Here is a 17,341-nt window from a genome sequence, read left to right on the forward strand (position 1 = left end):
TTCAGTTCAGTTCAGTCGCTCAGTCATGTCCGACTCTTTGCGACCCCATGAATCGCAGCATGCCAGGCCTCCCTGTCCATCACCAACTCCCGGAGTTTACTCAGACTCATGTCCATCGAGTCGGTGATGCCATCCAGCCGTCTCATCCTCGGTCGTCCCCTTCTCCTCCTGCCCCTAATCCCTCCCAGCATCAGGGTCTTTTCCAATGAGTCAGCTCCTCCCATCAGGTGGCCAAAGTATTGGAGTTTCAGCTTCAACATCAGTCCTTCCAATGAACACCCAGGACTGATCTCCTTTAGGATGGACTGGTTGGATCTCCTTGCACTCCAAGGGACTCTCAAGAGTCTTCTCCAATACCACCTAAGAGTCTTCTTCAACACCACAGTTCAAAACCATCAGTTCTTCAGTGCTCAGTTTTCTTTATAATCCAACTCTCACATCCATACATAACTACTGAAAAACCATAGTCTTGACTAGACAGAACTTTGTTGGCAAAGTAACATCTTTGCTTCTTAATATGCTGTCTAGGTTGGTCATAACTTTCCTTCTAAGGAGTAAGCGTCTTTTAATTTCATGGCTGCAGTCACTATCTGCAGTGATTTTGGAGCCCAAAAAAATAAAGTCTGACACTGTTTCCACCACTGTTTCCCCATCTATTTGCCATGAAGTGATGGGACTGGAAACCATGATAGTTTTCTGCATGTTGAGCTTTAAGCCAACATTTTCACTCTCCTCTTTCACTTTCATCAGGAGGCTCTTTAGTTCTCCTTCACTTTCTGCCATAAGGGTGGTGTCATCTGCACATCTGAGGTTATTGCTATTTCTCCCAGCAATCTTGATTCCAGCTTATGCTTCATCCAGCTGAGCGTTTCTCATGATGTTCTCTGCATACAAGTTAAATAAATAGGGTGACAGTATACAGCCTTGACGTACTCCTTTTCCTATTTGAAACCAGTCTGTTGTTGTATGTCCAGTTCTAACTGTTGCTTCCTGACCTGCATACAGGTTTCTGAAGAGGCAGGTCAGGTGGTCTGGTATTCCCATCTCTTTAAGAATTTTTCTCAATGTCTTGAAGACATTGACTGTGTGTAATTTTGATTGGAGATGTGAGAAAGAACCAAGATTTTGTTTTTAGAGGATAAGACCAAAATTGATATTTTTTTCAAGAAAATAGAGGTGTACATGTTCTCTTCCGTATCAATGTGGAGAATTTTGCATGTATAGAAATTATATAGTTAACCTATGTAGCTAGAAAAAACACTATCAAAAATGATAACATCATCTATTGATTGCTTAAGATCCAGTTTAAATCAGTTTCCAATTGCTCTTCATTTAATGTATGAAGAAAGTGAAGAGGAACTAAAGAGCCTCTTGATAAAAATGAAAGAGGAGAGTAAAAAAGCTGGCTTAAAACTCAACACTCAAAAAACTAAGATCAAGGCATCTGGTCCCATCACTTCATGGAAAATAGATGGGGAAACAATGAACAGACTTCACTTTCTTGGGCTCCAAAATCACTGCAGATGGTGACTGAAGGCTTGAAATTAAAAGACGCTTGCTTCTTTGAAGAAAAGCTGTGACAAACCTAGATGGCATATTAAGAAGCAGCAATGTTACTTTGCCAACAAAGGTCTGTCTAATCAAGGCTATAGTTTTTCCAGTAGTCATGTATGGATGTGAGAGTTGAACCATAAAGAAAGCTGAGTGCTGAGGAATTGATGCTTTTGATCTGTGATGTTGGAGAACACTCTTGAGAGTCCCTTGGACTGCAAGGAGATCCAACCAGTCCATCCTAAAGGAGATCAGTCCTGAATATTCATTGGAAGGACTGATGCTGAAGCTGAAGCTCCACTACTTTGGCCACCTGATGCTGGGAATGAGTGGAAGCAGGAGAAGGGGATAGCAGAGGATGAGATGGTTGGATGGCATCACTGATTTGATGGACATCAGTTTTGGACATGAGTTTGAGCAGGCTCTGAGAGTTGGTGATGGACAGGGAAGCCTGGTGTGCTGCAGTCTATAGGGTCACAAAGAGTCAGACAGGATTGAACAACTGAACTGAACTGTTTATTTCTAAGCTACAAAGAAGCTACATATCTCCTTTGATATAGATATTTCAGTTTAGAGGCTAAATAACATTACAAGGACTTAAAATCAAGGTACAAACACTTGAGTTTTCCACAGGCGTTGGCTACAAAATTATATGTAGGTGGATGCCCTAGGATGCAAATATTCCTTTAAAAATCAGATGGTTGATTTTGACATAGCGATATTAGACTTGGCAGTTCTTTCCTGGAGCATAATCTAGTATTCCAGTTTTTCATGCTCCTTTCAACATGCTAGTGACTGCAGGCAGCATTTTCTCTCTAGGGAGAGAAAATGTTGGTGGTTTCAGCACCAACGCCTGCTCTCAAGCCTCTCCCCAGGTGCTAGGGGTCGTGGCTGCATCTTGCTGTTGCTCCCTCTCTCTGATACCTCAGTTTTCCTTTTTATCTCTCTTGTCCTTGAATGTCTCACGACTGGCTCTTTATGCCTAAGTCCCTGGAGACATGAGCTGGTGTGGTTCTGTCTCCCAGCCACTACTGGCTGACACACCCACCCTCTCTCATCCCTTCCCCTCTAAGTCATGGTGCTTAGAGGTGGTGGACGGAAGATTCTCTTACCCTGTTTTGCTCTGTGGAGTTGGGGCAGAGGGGAGAGTTTAGGATCTTTCACGGGGGCTGGAGGTCAATCCCTGGATCCTTTTTGAGGAGCTGGACTCACAAGGAAAGTGGATCATGTCCAAGAAAGTCATCCAAGCCAAAGGCTGAGGTCACGTGTTGTTGAGGGGCCGCTGGGGTGGTCTCAGGGAGCTCATGCTGCCTTGTGTGGAGAGCTCAATACCGAAGAGACAGAGGGTCGGTTTCCTGGGGTCTTAGGAAACATTATGGATTCCCTGGTGACTCAAATGATAAAGAATCTGCCCACAATGCAGGAGACCCAGGTTCAATCCCTGGATCAGGAAGAGCCCCTGGAGAAGGAAATAGCAATCAACTCCAATATTCTTGCCTGGGAAATCCCACGGGACTGGGAGTCTGGTGGGGTGCAGTCCATGAGGTTGCAGAGTCAGACACGACTGCGCGACCAACACTTTCTTCACTTTAGGAAACATTCAGGACAGTGCTGTTGTCCCCCAGGGACTTGTTTTTGGGAAGCAGGGAGTACAGAGTCATACCGCCTGGAATAGTTACTAGTGGGGCTGGGGGGGCAGGGAAGAGACTAGGTGGAAGGTAGGTGGGTCCCACACAGCCCATTAGAGATGCAAAGGGGAGAGGGGTCCTCGGGACCTGCAGGGTTCTTGGGACCTGGAACACAGTGGAAGCCCATGCTCCATGCAATTCATTATTTGCAGTTAAGACTGTATGTCCACCCTGATGTGCCTGTTGCTGGTATCTTTTGCCTAGGTCATGTGGAGTCTCTCCATCAATCACCAGTGCCTTTGGGACAAACTCAAGAACTCATATTAGAAGCCATTTAGACATTTAGTCTCTGGTAGCTCAGTGGTAAAGAATCTGGGCTGGGAAGATCCCTTGGAGAAGGAAGTGGCAACCTACTCCAGTATTCTTGCCTGGGGAATCCCATGGACAGAGGAGCCTGGCGGGCTCTACTCCATAGGATTGCAGATGAGTCTGGCATGACTTAGCAACTAAACAACAGCAACAAATTTACAGGGATAATCCGAAATGGCAGCCAGTTGGAACCTGGAAGGGAAGCCAGTCTTTATGCACTTTGGACTTAGGAGGATTCATGCTGCTAACTGAATAAATGCTCAAGGCCAGTTTTGGGGGTATCTCCCCATGGAGAGAAGTCTGTCTGGTTGACTGTCTGCATTCGTGGGAGATTAGTTCTTTCTCTCTAGTTGGAACAATGTACTCACATCAGGGCATTTTGAAATAAAATTAATAAAGGTGTTCTAATTAATGCTATGGGCTTCCAGGTGGAGCTAGTGGTAAAGACTGCCTGCAGTGCAGGAGACGCAAGAGACACGGGTTCAATCCCTGGGTCGGAAAGATCCCCTGGAGTAGGAAATCACAACCCATTCCAGTATTCCAGAAAATTCCAGGCTCAGAGGAAGTTGTTGGGGCTACAGTCCTCGGGGCCACGAAGAATTGGACAAGACTGAGTGACTAAGCACGATTAATGCTAAGGTTTGCATATCCTGCAATACTTAATCAAAAACACACACATGAACATTTTGATGGAGGGCTTTCCTGAGTAGAGGTCCACAGGTTGGTGGATGGTTCTAGAATCTGTCTTCTCTTAATCACCCTCCTATTACATGCCCTTTGATTTTTAGGTTTAAAATTCTTAAACCAGAACAGAAAGACACACCCGACAATTTGAATGCAGAGGTTTTCCTAGGTTTTATGGATTTCCCCTCAAGCATTAAGGTTGCTTGTCCCCCAGTTAACTGTACAGTATTCATTTGGGCAGCTTTTTGTTTGTAAAATATTAAGCTTAGTTTTCATTGTGAAAACTCTATTTGTACTGCTTATCTGCTTATTTAGTTCAATTATGTGACCATAGCAAGTACAAGCAGGACATCCATATTTGGGACTAGGTCATGTACTCTTGGGGAACTCCCATCTCTACAGGTGGGAATAGAATTCTCCAGGCTGACTGTGGTCACAATGCCACCAAGTGGATGGACATACATCATAGAGGGAGGAGGGGCGTTCTGTAGGCTGTATGTTCCCTAAGGCACCTAAAGGTAAAATCACATCCTAGGAATGTGAATATCATTGGAGATGTTGGTTGAAGTATTTTGGGACTGTCAGAACCCTAAGTCATTTACAGATGACATATACAATGTAGCTTGCATATAATATGCAAGTTGATTCTGAAATAATCATATGCCTTCAGGAGAAAGTCCTGAAAAACCAAAACATCAGGCTTAAAAGTACTGGGGGATCTGAACTTATAGTAAAAAAATTTAGGAGAAATTGTATGTATTCATCTTATTCTGGAATGTCCTTAGTGGCATGCAAAAAAACATACTGAAACTAGTCAATATAAGCTGCTGCTGCTGCTGCTGCTAAGTCACTTCAGTCGTGTCCGACCCTGTGCAGCCCCAGAGATGGCAGCCCACCAGGCTCCCCCGTCCCTGGGATTCTCCAGGCAAGAACACTGGAGTGGGTTGCCATTTCCTTCTCCAGTTCAGGAAAGTGAAAAGTGAAAGAAGTCGTTCCGTCGTGCCCGACTCTTTGCAACAACATGGACTGCAGCCTAGCAGGCTCCTCCGTCCATGGGATTTTCCAGGCAAGAGTACTGGAGTGGGGTGCCATTGCTACATTGAACAAAATCTTCAAACTCTGTTACTATCTGATTCTTGTTCAAAGCTGCTTTCAGTAACCTGTAAACCCCACCGTTCTTCTTGCCTATTTTTGGGTATAATATCTGTATTTCTTACTTTCCTGCTCTCACTAGGGTTTACTCTTCCTTTACTCTGTCTCAAGGGGTAGCCCTGGGCAACATACGAAGCGGGCTCAGTATGTTAGAATCAAGTGAAGCTGTTTAAATGCTTCGAGCATTCCCAATGTGTTCATTGAACTAATGCATATTCATTGCTTCCTTTTGAGAGACTGTAAATCGCTTAGATAGATTCAGTAGTGTAGTTTCAATATGTTTTCTCTGTACTATTAAGGCCATTCCAGGATAAGATGAAGACCTGAATTTTTTTCCTGATTTTTTAATGTGAGTTAATTCAGATCTCCCCAATACTTTTCAGAATGATGCTTTGGTTTTTAGGACTTTCTCTTGAAGTGTGTGTGTGTGTGTGTGTGTGTGTGTGTGTGTGTGTGTGTGTGTGTCAGTTGTCTGACTCTCTGTGACCCCTTGGACTGTAGCCCACCAGGCTCCTCTGTCTATGGAATTCTCCAGGCAAGAATACTGGGGTGGGTTGCCATTTCCTTCTCCAGGGCATCTTCCTGACCCAGGGATTGAATCCATGTCTCCTGAGTCTCCTGTGTTGACAGGCAGATTCATTATCAGAAGCGCCGCCTGGGAAGTCCTTTCATGGTAAAGGTACTGCTGGGTATGGAATTTGCTCTCTGCTGCTCAGAGGATTAAATGCAATCTACTCAAAATCCCATGTCTTAAAGGAACACCACCTGTGTGTTACCATCAGTTGCTTGTTTGGGAAAGGGACGTTTTCCTAATTTGTACTTCGACAAATGTGGCTATTTCCCAGGCCGTGCTGATCCCAGACGTGCCTCACTGCTTGCTGAGAGGGAAGCGGAGGAGTCTGTGGAGAAAAGGCTGGTCTGTCTGCACCATTCTTGTAGTGGGGCCCCCTTATCTGCGTTCATTAGAAAGTTACGCAAACTATACCAAGGGTGACAGAAGTCAGAGACCGCCTCCCTTCCAGAACAACAGCCCACTCCCCAAACTAGAAAGTGTATAGCAAGGGCAAGGTTCGGGAGGATCCTGAGTGAGGAAGGTATTTTGATGGTAGTCATGAATGATTTTTTGCAAAGAGTTCCATTTTACCTCTTGCAGACATAAAACAGGTCTGCTCTTTCTAGGCCTTTCTTGGTTGGGTGTGTGACACGCAGTATAACCCATTTAAGCTTTTCCAAAATATTTTCTAGAGCTCCTGGCTGACTGTATGTATATTGAATACCTCATTTTTCTGTTTCTCTTTTCTTCTTCTTTTTTCAACCCAGAAATTTCATCTACTTAAAATATTTAAAAGCCATTTCAAGTATTTTCTGAAATCATAACTGGAAAATTGGGATAACTTGGAGGGAATAGACCTAATACAGTCTTTTATTATAGTCCCTTTGGAGCAAAATTAGAGAACACCATGGACAAGACTTGAGAACAGTGTTAAGGTATCAAGAACGTAGGCAGAGTAACTCCCCAAGTTCACATGTCTTCAGTTTTATTCTCTCATATGCATATTTCTTCTTTAATCCTGTACTTGTATTTCTAAACGTCTATAATGAGTAACTATTTCATAATCTGTATTATGCCCATTTTAAAGGAATTACCAAATATCTATTGGGCCTCCCTGGTGGCTTAGATGGTAAAGAAGCTTCCTGCCAGTGCAAGAGATGTGGGTTTGATCCCTGGGTTGGGATGATCCCCTGGAGAAGGGAATGGCTATCCACTCCAGTATTCTTGCCTGGAGAATTCCACGGACAGAGGAGCCTGGAGAGCTACAGTCCATGGGATTGCAAAGAGTCTGACAGGACTGAGCGGATAACACTTTCATGAAATATCTGTAATTATGTGGATGAAAAGCTTTTGGGTTCTGGAAGAGTATTATCAAAATGTCTCTGTTTTTTTGAACAGCATATTTTTAGCATAGACTAAATTACCAGTATATTTTTCTCTAATTCATGCTAAATTTTTTTTAAAAGTATTTCACATTTTCACAAAGAGCTATACAACCTGACTCTTATGCAGTGGGTCTCAGCCCTTGCCATGCGCTAGAAATGCTGTGTGTTTAAAGACAGGAATGCCGGGTTTTATCCCGAGGGTCAGGTTTAATTAGTGTAATTGGGAACACTCCCCAGGTGATTCTAATGAGTCATCAGTGTGGAGAAACACAATTTTAGCAGGGCCCAGACTCTGCTGCGCACACGTTTTGAGTGGAATCGTGTCCCTAGGGTGTGTTGAAGTTATAACCCCTGTACCTGTGGGTGTGAGCTTATTTGGAAATAGGGTGTTTGCAGGGGTAATCGGTTACGATGAGGTTGGGTGGGCTCTAATCCCATGACTGGTGTCTTTGAAAGAAGAGTGAGGGACTTCCCTGGGGGTCCAGGGGTTGAGACTGTGGACTTCCAGTGTGGAGAGGAGGGGTCCTGTCTTCGGTTAGGGAAGATCCCGCCTGCCGTGTGGTGCCGCCAAAAGAATAATAAATCATAAGTTACAAAGAGGGGGATTCAGGCGCCCAGTTGCACAGAGAGGAAAATGCCTGTGAGGTCACAGAGGCAGAGGAGACAGAGAGCCGGAAGGCCCTGGGGAGACGGCCGTGGAGGCTGGAGTGATGCACAGACCACCTGGGGAACATGGGGCCCCCCAGCCGCGCCGGAAACCAGAAGCCCGGGGCCGCTCTCCCCTGGAGGCGCTGGTGGTGCCGTGGCCAGCCCGTGCCTCGATTTTGGATCCCTAACTTCCAGCCACGATGAGAAGGACTCGCTGGTGCTGTAGCCAGACAGCTCGGCTCTTAGTGACCGTGGCCCTTGGACGCCGGTCCAGCACGTTGCGGCCTTTGGTTGGATTTTGTGAAGATCAAGAGGTTCAGTTCGTACCACCCAGGGACTTACACCGAGTCCTGGGTGTGGACCACAGGTTCCTGGGTTTTTCCTTACTTCTCCTGGCCCAGCAGTGGGTGGCCATAGCGCTGACATCAGTGGGGGCCGGTTGGAGAAGCCGGCGCAGGTCCTGAGCCCGGAGTCCCGAGTCCCACCAGCTTCTGAACAAGACCCCTGCGTGGTTCCTGTGCTGCCCTGTGGCTCGAGAGGCCTGGCCTGGAGGGGTGGGGAGGTACCCCAGAGCAGGAACTTGGTGGCCGAAGCCATGAGCGTAATTTTTGAAATGAACGTGATCTTCGGTCTCCCAGGGAATGCAGTTAGTGGATGAGTACAGTGTATTTTCCTGCACAGAAAGGAAAACGTAGGTAACAACCGAGTTCGACAGAAAATATGGATTCGCTTGGGTTTTGAAAGATAAGTCTGGCTTTTGGGTTCATAAATGGTTAATTTTCCATCCTTGGGTTTTGAGCGCCAGGCTATTTCTTTCCTTCTCTTCAGCTTCCAGTCAATGGCCTTTCACCAGGATTGGAAGGAGACATAACAACCAAACCGACTGTGGGACTTATTTTTCCTGATGATGCTGGACACTGCGGTGTCGGGAAAAAGGAGGGCTTGGATGTGGGTTGCGCTGCCGCGGAGCCTTCGTTTGTATGTTAACGGCTTTCTCTTTCTTCTCCCATGTCCTTCTCACTGCGCAAATGACCTACTTTGAAGTTTCAAATAAAAAGAAGTTAAATAGGCTTTTATTTGGCTCTTGATTCTGTCTTTTTCTAGCAAATTTGGAAGAGGTCCTGACGTTGAGTGTAACATGGCTGAGTGTGGAGAAGAAAAAGAACATTTCCTGTGTTCTTTTATTTTTTATTTTTACTGGTCCACTCACGAGAACTTTTTTCGCTGGAAAGGAAAGCCACCAGCCTGCCAGTGTTTGCACCCTATGAATAGAAGCATTTGCGTTAAAATGTAAAAAACAAGAAATAAAAAGATGGTTACCCACTTTTGAGACATAGGATGACTAATCTTTAAGGAAGCAAATCCTGTGTGTGTGTGTGTGTGTGTGCTGTGTGTGTGCTAAGCTGCTGTAGGGAGGAAAAAGAATTTTCCCTCCACCCTCTTGAGTTGTTTGCTGAGACCGTCTTTAATAAAAGATTAACAGGAGAAAAACAAACAGAAGTTTACTAACTGTAGGTCACTTACACACCAGGAGGCAATGAGCAACCCAGGCCTAGAATTCAGGATTCAGTAGGTCTTACTAGGGGAAGGGGAGGAGGGTGCAGGCCTCAGTGGTTGTTAGGAAGGAGGAATGGGCCTTAGAACTGGTGGGAGGTGGGGAGGCTTGAGACAGAGCTTGCCTGGGTGTGGGGCCCACCTTTTGGTGGGTGAGACTCCGGGGGCTGGAGGGTGGGGGATTTATGACAAGTGAGTTTCCTCTGGAGGGTCATCCTTTGGAGCATCTTCCGTTAGAGGATCTGTCTTGAGGCAGATCAGGGGGCTCAGAGGGCGCTCCAGCTGAATCTGCTGTTTTGTAAAATGATCAACAAATCGCAGTCGCACATTTTGGGGTGCCACGTCCTGAACTCCCGTGGTCACAGTCTGGGGTGGCCTACCCCTCACTACATAGGGTTCTTTCCATCTTCAGTGCTTTGTGAGAAGCATGTAGTCATTTTCAATAGGGCTTCATGGCAAATGGCTGTTTTGTTTTGTTTTTAAATAAAGGAACAAAGTATGCTGTTGTTGAAATAGAAGTTGTTCAGTTGCTCAGTCGTATCTGACTCTTTGTGACCCCATGGACTGCAGCACTCCAGGCTTCCCTGTCCTTCACCATCTCCCAGAGTTTGCTCAGACTCATATCCGTTCAGTCAATGGTGCCATCCAACCATCTCATCCTCTGTCACCCTCTTCTCCTCCTGCCCTCAGCCTTTCCCAGCATCAGGGTCTTTTCCAATGAGTCGGCTCTTCCCATCAGGTGGCCAAAAGTATTGGAGCTTCAGCTTCAGCATTAGTCCTTCCAGTGAATATTCAAGGTTGATTTCCTTTAAGATGGACTGGTTTGATCTCCTGAAATGGAAGGCTTTTATGTAATTATTCATTTACACTTGTAAGCCATTGTACTCTTTTCCTCCAGAAACAATAAGTATAGTGCCTTTAAAAATAATACACCTTCCCTTTACAGAGTTATACTTAAACTGAACTAGTTGGATGATAACCTCTTGTGGTAGTTTTGTGAACATGGATGGAATAAAACATCTTGAACTTTGTATCGTGCGAAAGCCGATGCTTAAACTAACATTTCAGTGTTATCTAATAGGGTAATATTTTCTCCCTTGAGACCTATGGGTAAATGAACAGTGGTTGAGTAGGGGTGACTATTATGCTTAGATGACTGATAACTCATGGTGGGGGATTTATTAGCAGTTATTTAGTATATACATAGAGAATAAAATAAAGTATTCAAGCCTCAAATTCAAGAAACTGTTCTAGAGGAGTATTTAAGATACAAAACTGATGATGTAAGCTTTATGGAAGGTACAGAAGGGATGCTGGAGTCGGGTTAATCCAATAGGACAGAGAACTGGCAGTGGATTCTGGGAAATTCCTTACCTGAAGGCAGAGCTCTAAGGGTGGATGTGAGTGCTACTGAGAATCCTTGATCTGGACCCGTCCAAGACGCCACTAAGGACAGGAGAGTACAATGTGTTCTTTACAATCTGAAGCCTGGAAGATACAGTTTTCCTGTGTATTTAACAATGAGGAGTCAGACTGTGGTTTACATAGTGGCAAATTTTGACCCATAACACTGGGAAGTATTTGCCTAGAACTTAGGACAGGCATGGGTGGGACCAGCTAGTGAGCGATCTGTTACCTCCAGCCCAGTCCCTGCCTTCCTCTGACCCTGCCTGTGATTCCACTAAACCCACTCTCGCCCAAGGTCAGTGGGTATCCCCTCCTCTCAAACCTGAGCTGGAGTCACACTTAGACTATTACTGCCCGGGGGTGTCTGCGGCTCCCAGTTCGGCTTCCAAGCATCCCAACGAGCCAGCCCCCTGCCCAGCAGAAGCACCTCACACCACACCCGCCCCCAGCCTCTGAGAAGAGTAAGGGAGACCCTGCCCTCCAGAAGCTTCGTTGCACCCACTGCTAGCCCAGGGTCTTCTTCTGATGAACATAAACACCGAATATCAACATTAGACCCTGCGGCTGTGATGGACTGAGACGAAAACAAGGTCCCTCCATTGTCCTGTGTGATACAGACAAAAACACAAACATCCTTCAAGCCACAGCAATGGAAGGACATCTCTCACGCAGGTCAATATCAATGATGCTGCTTTCGCACCAATTACACCTTCGGTCTTGCCCAGTCTTCCCTCTTAAGGGATATGATTTATCGAGACCAATCACAGAATGAACCCAACGTCTTGACATCATATGATCCGGAAAAAAAAAACTCAAACCCTGGAACCCACTCCAAAGTTCCCCAACCGCCGCCACTCCTTTAAGGAGTCCCTCTTGCTGAGATGCTCCGTAGCCCCATGACATGTGCGTTGTCCCTCCGTGCCGTGCATGCCACTCAAACCTGCTTCACTTCAGGAGCGTTCCTGGTGGTCTGTCTGGAGGCATTGTCTTTTTCTTCCCACCTTCCCCCACGCTTGCTTCTGTCACCCTCTGGCTAATTCTGCTGCTTCTGAATCCCAGCTGGTTTATTCTACTCTTCCCTCACCTTGTGGGCATCCATACTGGGCGATGAGCTCTGATTTACCCATCCTGGAATTCCCCATTACTTGTCTCCCAATGGGACACTGGGGTACCGATCACTTTCAGACAGCTCTGGGATGCAGGGCTTGACCATCTCACTGCATGCAGCTAGCTCGGTTAGTTCCCTTAGGCTCCACCAGCGCTGTGTTGCGGAGCACGTGACTGGCCGTGGGCTATCACCATGTGACATATGACAGTCATGAGCTCCTAGAAACATTCAGTCCTGGGCTGGATGGGATCTTTGTGCTGGCAAAGAGTTGGGACCAGTCCTTAGTGAGTCCCCTTTTAAACTAAAATTCTGTGATGTTATGGTTCCTTTTCCGTGAAGAAAAGGAATTTTTCTTGCTTCTTTGTGATTAGTTATGGATTGCTTTTCTTGAAAGGTAAGTCAGGGTAACATATATATATATATATATATATATATATATATATATATATATATATATATATATATAATAATTTATTCCTTTCCAGACTTTGAACTCTAAAATATATTCAGTCTGTATATTTCATGGGTATTTTGACCGTGTGGGTAATTCTGAGATAAAAACGTCAAGTCTTGACTTCTCTTGAGAATTTATTCTTCATGTACATTTCATCTCTCCTTTTTAATCAGCTCATTGTTTTACACAGAAATTTACTTCTTTCAGGGACCAGGAGCTTGCACAGTCAGACTGGAAAACTGTAGTTCGTATTTCATTATTAATCTTGCTTCAGGTTTTCACAGGAGTCTCATAGGCTTGTTTAATTCCTTCTACAGAATGGAATGGATTCATGGAATCAGGTCAAATCTCCCCAGCCTGACATGACTAGAAAAATGTCTGGTCCTGCCTCACTGCTGGCTCTTAGTTTTTGGTTTTTTTTTTCAAAAAATTTCCTCAAAACAGTTTTGAATATTATACAAAGCTATGCTCCCAAGTGATTAAAACAACCATTGCGGTTAAGGTGGTGACATTCTTTTGGTGGAGGGAAGCTTATCCGGCCTCTGAAAAGTGAAGGTGAAGTCGCTCAGTCTGTCTGACTCTTTGCGACCCCGTGGACTGTAGCCCGCCCGGCTCCTCAGTCCGTGGGATTCTCCAGGCAAGAATACTGGAGTGGGTTGCCATGCCCTCCTCCAGGAGACCTTCCCCACCCAGGGACTGAACCTGGGGCTCCCTCACTGCAGGACTCTTTACCGGCTGAGCTCCCAGGGAAGCCCACTGGCTCTCTCAGAAGCCTGGTCTTAGATCTGGCCTCTAAGAAGCCCTCCTCCCGCCTCTGGACGTTGGGCTGTCCAATCACGGTGCCGGCACAGCTCCTGCCCACCTCCTGGGGGGCGTTTTGACGCTGACTCTGCCTCTGATCCCTTCAGTAAACAAAGCTTTGATCGCCACCCTTTCTTTCTTCCAATGCCCCTCTGGTTCGCTCTTGTCTTACTGGTAAACCTTCAACTTTATCATTGTATTGCTTTAGATATCCATCACACTGGCTCCTTTGAGTGTGTCTGGAGATTAAAAGTAGTGCTCAAGCCAGAGTCCTTTACCAAATTTAAGACTTCAGTGTTTTTTCTTACCCTGAGCAGACTTAATTCTTCTCTTCCTGTGAATTAAAGATCTGTACTACAGTCACAGAAGAACAGTGGCGGACAGCTGTGGAGCTGAATTTGGGGCTGCCTTAGGTCATCCTGAGCTGCTTTGTTTTCTAGAATGACTTAAGGAAAAAAAAAAAGTCACGGTTTGACTTACAAGAATGGCCCCATCAGCTGCCTGGGTGGTGGGGGGAGGCGGGGGTGGGGCGTGGAGGGTGCAAATAAGTGACAAAGTGTAATTAACTGTAAGTGACAAAGTGAAAGTCGCTTTTCCATCCCATGGAACACAGTCCATGGAATTCACAGACCACCATCCTGGAATGGGTAGCCACTCCTTCTCCAGGGGACCTCCCCAACCCAGGGATGGAACCCAGGTTTCCCGCATTGCAGGTGGTTTCCTTACCAGCTGAGCTGCCACAGAAGCCTAAGTAAGGCAGAGGAGAGGCAGGCAAAGGTTGTCTTTCCCTTCTGGGTGGAGCCTCAGGTCCACACTGTGGTAAGTGGGTCAACTCTACTTCACTCTTCCTATTAGGAGAGGAGGAAAAACTCCTGCAGAATTAACCCTGCATTGTCCGTAAGCTGATTTTAAGTCCCTTCTTGGAACTTCAGAATGTGTGTATTTCGCTATCAAAGCTTTTGTGTTTGTTTTGGTTTCTGGTTTTGCTGTTTAATAGTTAGACTCAATATAGTTTAATGCAGTCCCTTTCTTGAAAATCTTACCTCTACTTAAACCTGGAAATACCAACTGAATTCTGAAAGTCTTCCTTAGGGAATCATACCTTCAAAAAGGAAAGATAGGCAACATTCTGAAAGACAGAGGAGGAAAGAAGGCGATTTTCTCAGTTAAAAATGCTTTGGCGAGTTCTTGTGCTTGACTGATGTAAGGCTGAAGCTTGTGGTAGAAAATGGTGACTTTTTGTCTCGAGGAGCGAGTGAACACGCACTTTAAGTGGTGCTGTAAGGTGTCCCGGGTCACTTAAACTTGCACACGTTTATCTTTGTTTTCACAGAACTTGGTTTATTTTTTGTGGGATTCTAGCATCTAGATGGTCTGAATTTTTCAACCTTGACAATAACTTAAAAAGTAATAGCCACCATTTAGTAATGCTTCCTGTATTCCAGACTGCTAGGCCTTAATGTGTGACCTTATTACATACTTACAACAAACTCATGATCTCAGTCCAGTCGCTCAGTTGTGTCCGACTCTGTGACCCTATGGACTGCAGCATGCCAGGCCTCCCTGTCCATCAGCAACTCCTGGAGCTTGCTCAGACTCATGTCCATTGAGCTGGTGATGCCATCCAGCCATCTCATCCTCTGAATTAGGCATTTTCATTACTCTCTTACAATGTGTTTATATCAAAATGGTACATACCATGGTTAAAATTACCAAGTGGAAGTAAAAGCGTTAGTCACTCAATCATGTCCGACTCATGGAATGTAGCCTGCCAGGATCCTCTGTCCGTGGAATTCTCCAAGCAATAATACTGGAATGGGTTGCCATGCCCTCCTCCAGAGGATCTTCCCCACCCAGGGATCAATCCACGGAAGCCTGTTATAGAAGTGAAAGGCTCATAGTAAAAGCCCATCATTTCTGGCCCCATCATATATTCACCTAGTTTTGCACTCCAGAGACAACCATATCTGATTCTGTTTTCAGTTTTTTAGGGAGCTACCTTCAGATTCTAACACTGTTGCAGTATGGTAGTGGACTTATGCAGACATTGCCTATTTTTTAAAATTTTATTTTGTTGAAGTATAGTTGATTTATAATGTAGTAATTTCTGCAGCACAGCAAAGTGGCTCAGTTATATATACATTCTTTTTATGTTCTTTTCAATTATGTTTTATCACAGGATGTTGAATATGGTTCCCTCTGCTATACAGGAGGACTTTGTTGTTTATCCATCCTGGGTATAATAGTTGGCATCTGCCAATCCCAAGCTCCCAATCCTTCTTTCCCCCAGCCCGCCTTGACTGCCACACGTCTGTTCTGTATGTCTGTGAGTCTGTTTCTGGTTCATAGATAAGTTAATTTGTGTTGCATTTTAGATTCCACATATGGGTGATATCATGTGATATTTGTCTTTCTCTTTCTGATTTACTTCACTTACTATGATAATCTCCAGGTCTATCCATGTTGCTGCAAATAACGTTATTTCATTCTTGCTTATGGCTGAGTACTCTTCCATTGTATGTGGGTACCATGGGGCTTCCCTGGTGGTGCTGGTGGTAAAGAACACACCTGCCAGTGAAGGACGTTTAAGAGACGTGGTTTCTATCCCTGGGTCGGGAAGATCTTCTGGAGAAGGACATGTCCAAGGGATTCTCCTGGCGGGCTACAGTCCGCAGGGTCACAAAGAATCAGACAGGAACTGAAATGACATAGCACTCACATGTATGTGCCTGAAGAACTATGGACAGAGGCTCTTGACATTATACAGGAGGCAGAGATGAAGACCACCACCAAGGAGAGGAAATGCAAAAAGGCAAAATGGCTGTCTGAGGCCTTACAAATAGCTGACACTAGAAGAGAAGCGAAAGGCAACGGAGAAAAGGAAAGATATAGCCATCTGAATGCAGCGTTCCAAAGAGTAGCAAGGAGAGATAAGAAAGCCTTCCTCAGTGATCAGTCAAAGAAATAGAGGAAAACAATAGAATGGGAAAGTCCTGAGATCTCTGAGAAAATTAGATACCAAGGCAATATTTCATACCAAGATGGGCTCAATAAAGGACAGAAATGGTATGGACCTAACAGAAGCAGAAAATATTAAGAAGTGGCAAGAATACACAGAAGAACTGTACAAAAAAGATCTTCATGACCCAGATAATCACAGTGTGATCACAAACCTAGAGCCATATTTCCTAGAATTTGAAGTCAAGTGGGCCTTAGGAAGCATCACTACGAACAAAGCTAGTGGAGAGGATGGAATTCCAGTTGAGCTATTTCAAATCCTGAAAGATGATGCTGTGAAAGTGCTACACTCAATATGCCAGCAAATTTGGAAAACTCAGCAGTGGCCACCGGACTGGAAAAGGTCAGTTTTCATTCCAATCCCAAAGAAAGGCAATGCCAAAGAATGCTCAAACTACTGCACAATTGCACTCATGTCACATGCTAGGAAAGTAATGCTCAAAATTCTCCAAGCCAGGATTCAGCAATACGTGAACTGTGAACTTCCAGATGTTCAAGCTGGTTTTAGAAAAGGCAGAGGAACCAGAGATCAAATTGCCAACGTCTGTTGGATCATCAGAAAGGGAAGAGAGTTCCAGAAAAACATCTACTCCTGCTTTATTGACTATGCCAAAGCCTTTGACTGTGTGGACCACAACAAACTCTGGAAAATTCTGAAAGAGATGGGGATACCCCACCATGTGACCTGCCTCTTGAGAAACCTGTATGCAGGTCAGGAAGCAGCAGTTAGAACTGGACATGGAACAATGGACTGGCTCCAAATTGGGAAAGGAGTATGTCAAGGCTGTATATTGTCACCCTGCTTATTTAACTTATGTGCAGAGCACATCATGAGAAATGCTGGGTTGGAGGAAGCACAAGCTGGAATCAAGATTGTGGGGAGAAATATCAATAACCTCATATATGCAGATGACACCACCTTATGGCTGAAAGTGAAGAAGAACTAAAGAGCCTCTTGATGAAAGTGAAAGAGGAGAGTAAAAAAGTTGGCTTAAAGCTCAACATTCAGAAAATGAAGATCATGGCATC

The sequence above is a fragment of the Capricornis sumatraensis genome, chromosome 12 (assembly GCF_032405125.1).
Source record: "Capricornis sumatraensis isolate serow.1 chromosome 12, serow.2, whole genome shotgun sequence".
NCBI classification, from domain to species: Eukaryota; Metazoa; Chordata; class Mammalia; order Artiodactyla; family Bovidae; genus Capricornis; species Capricornis sumatraensis.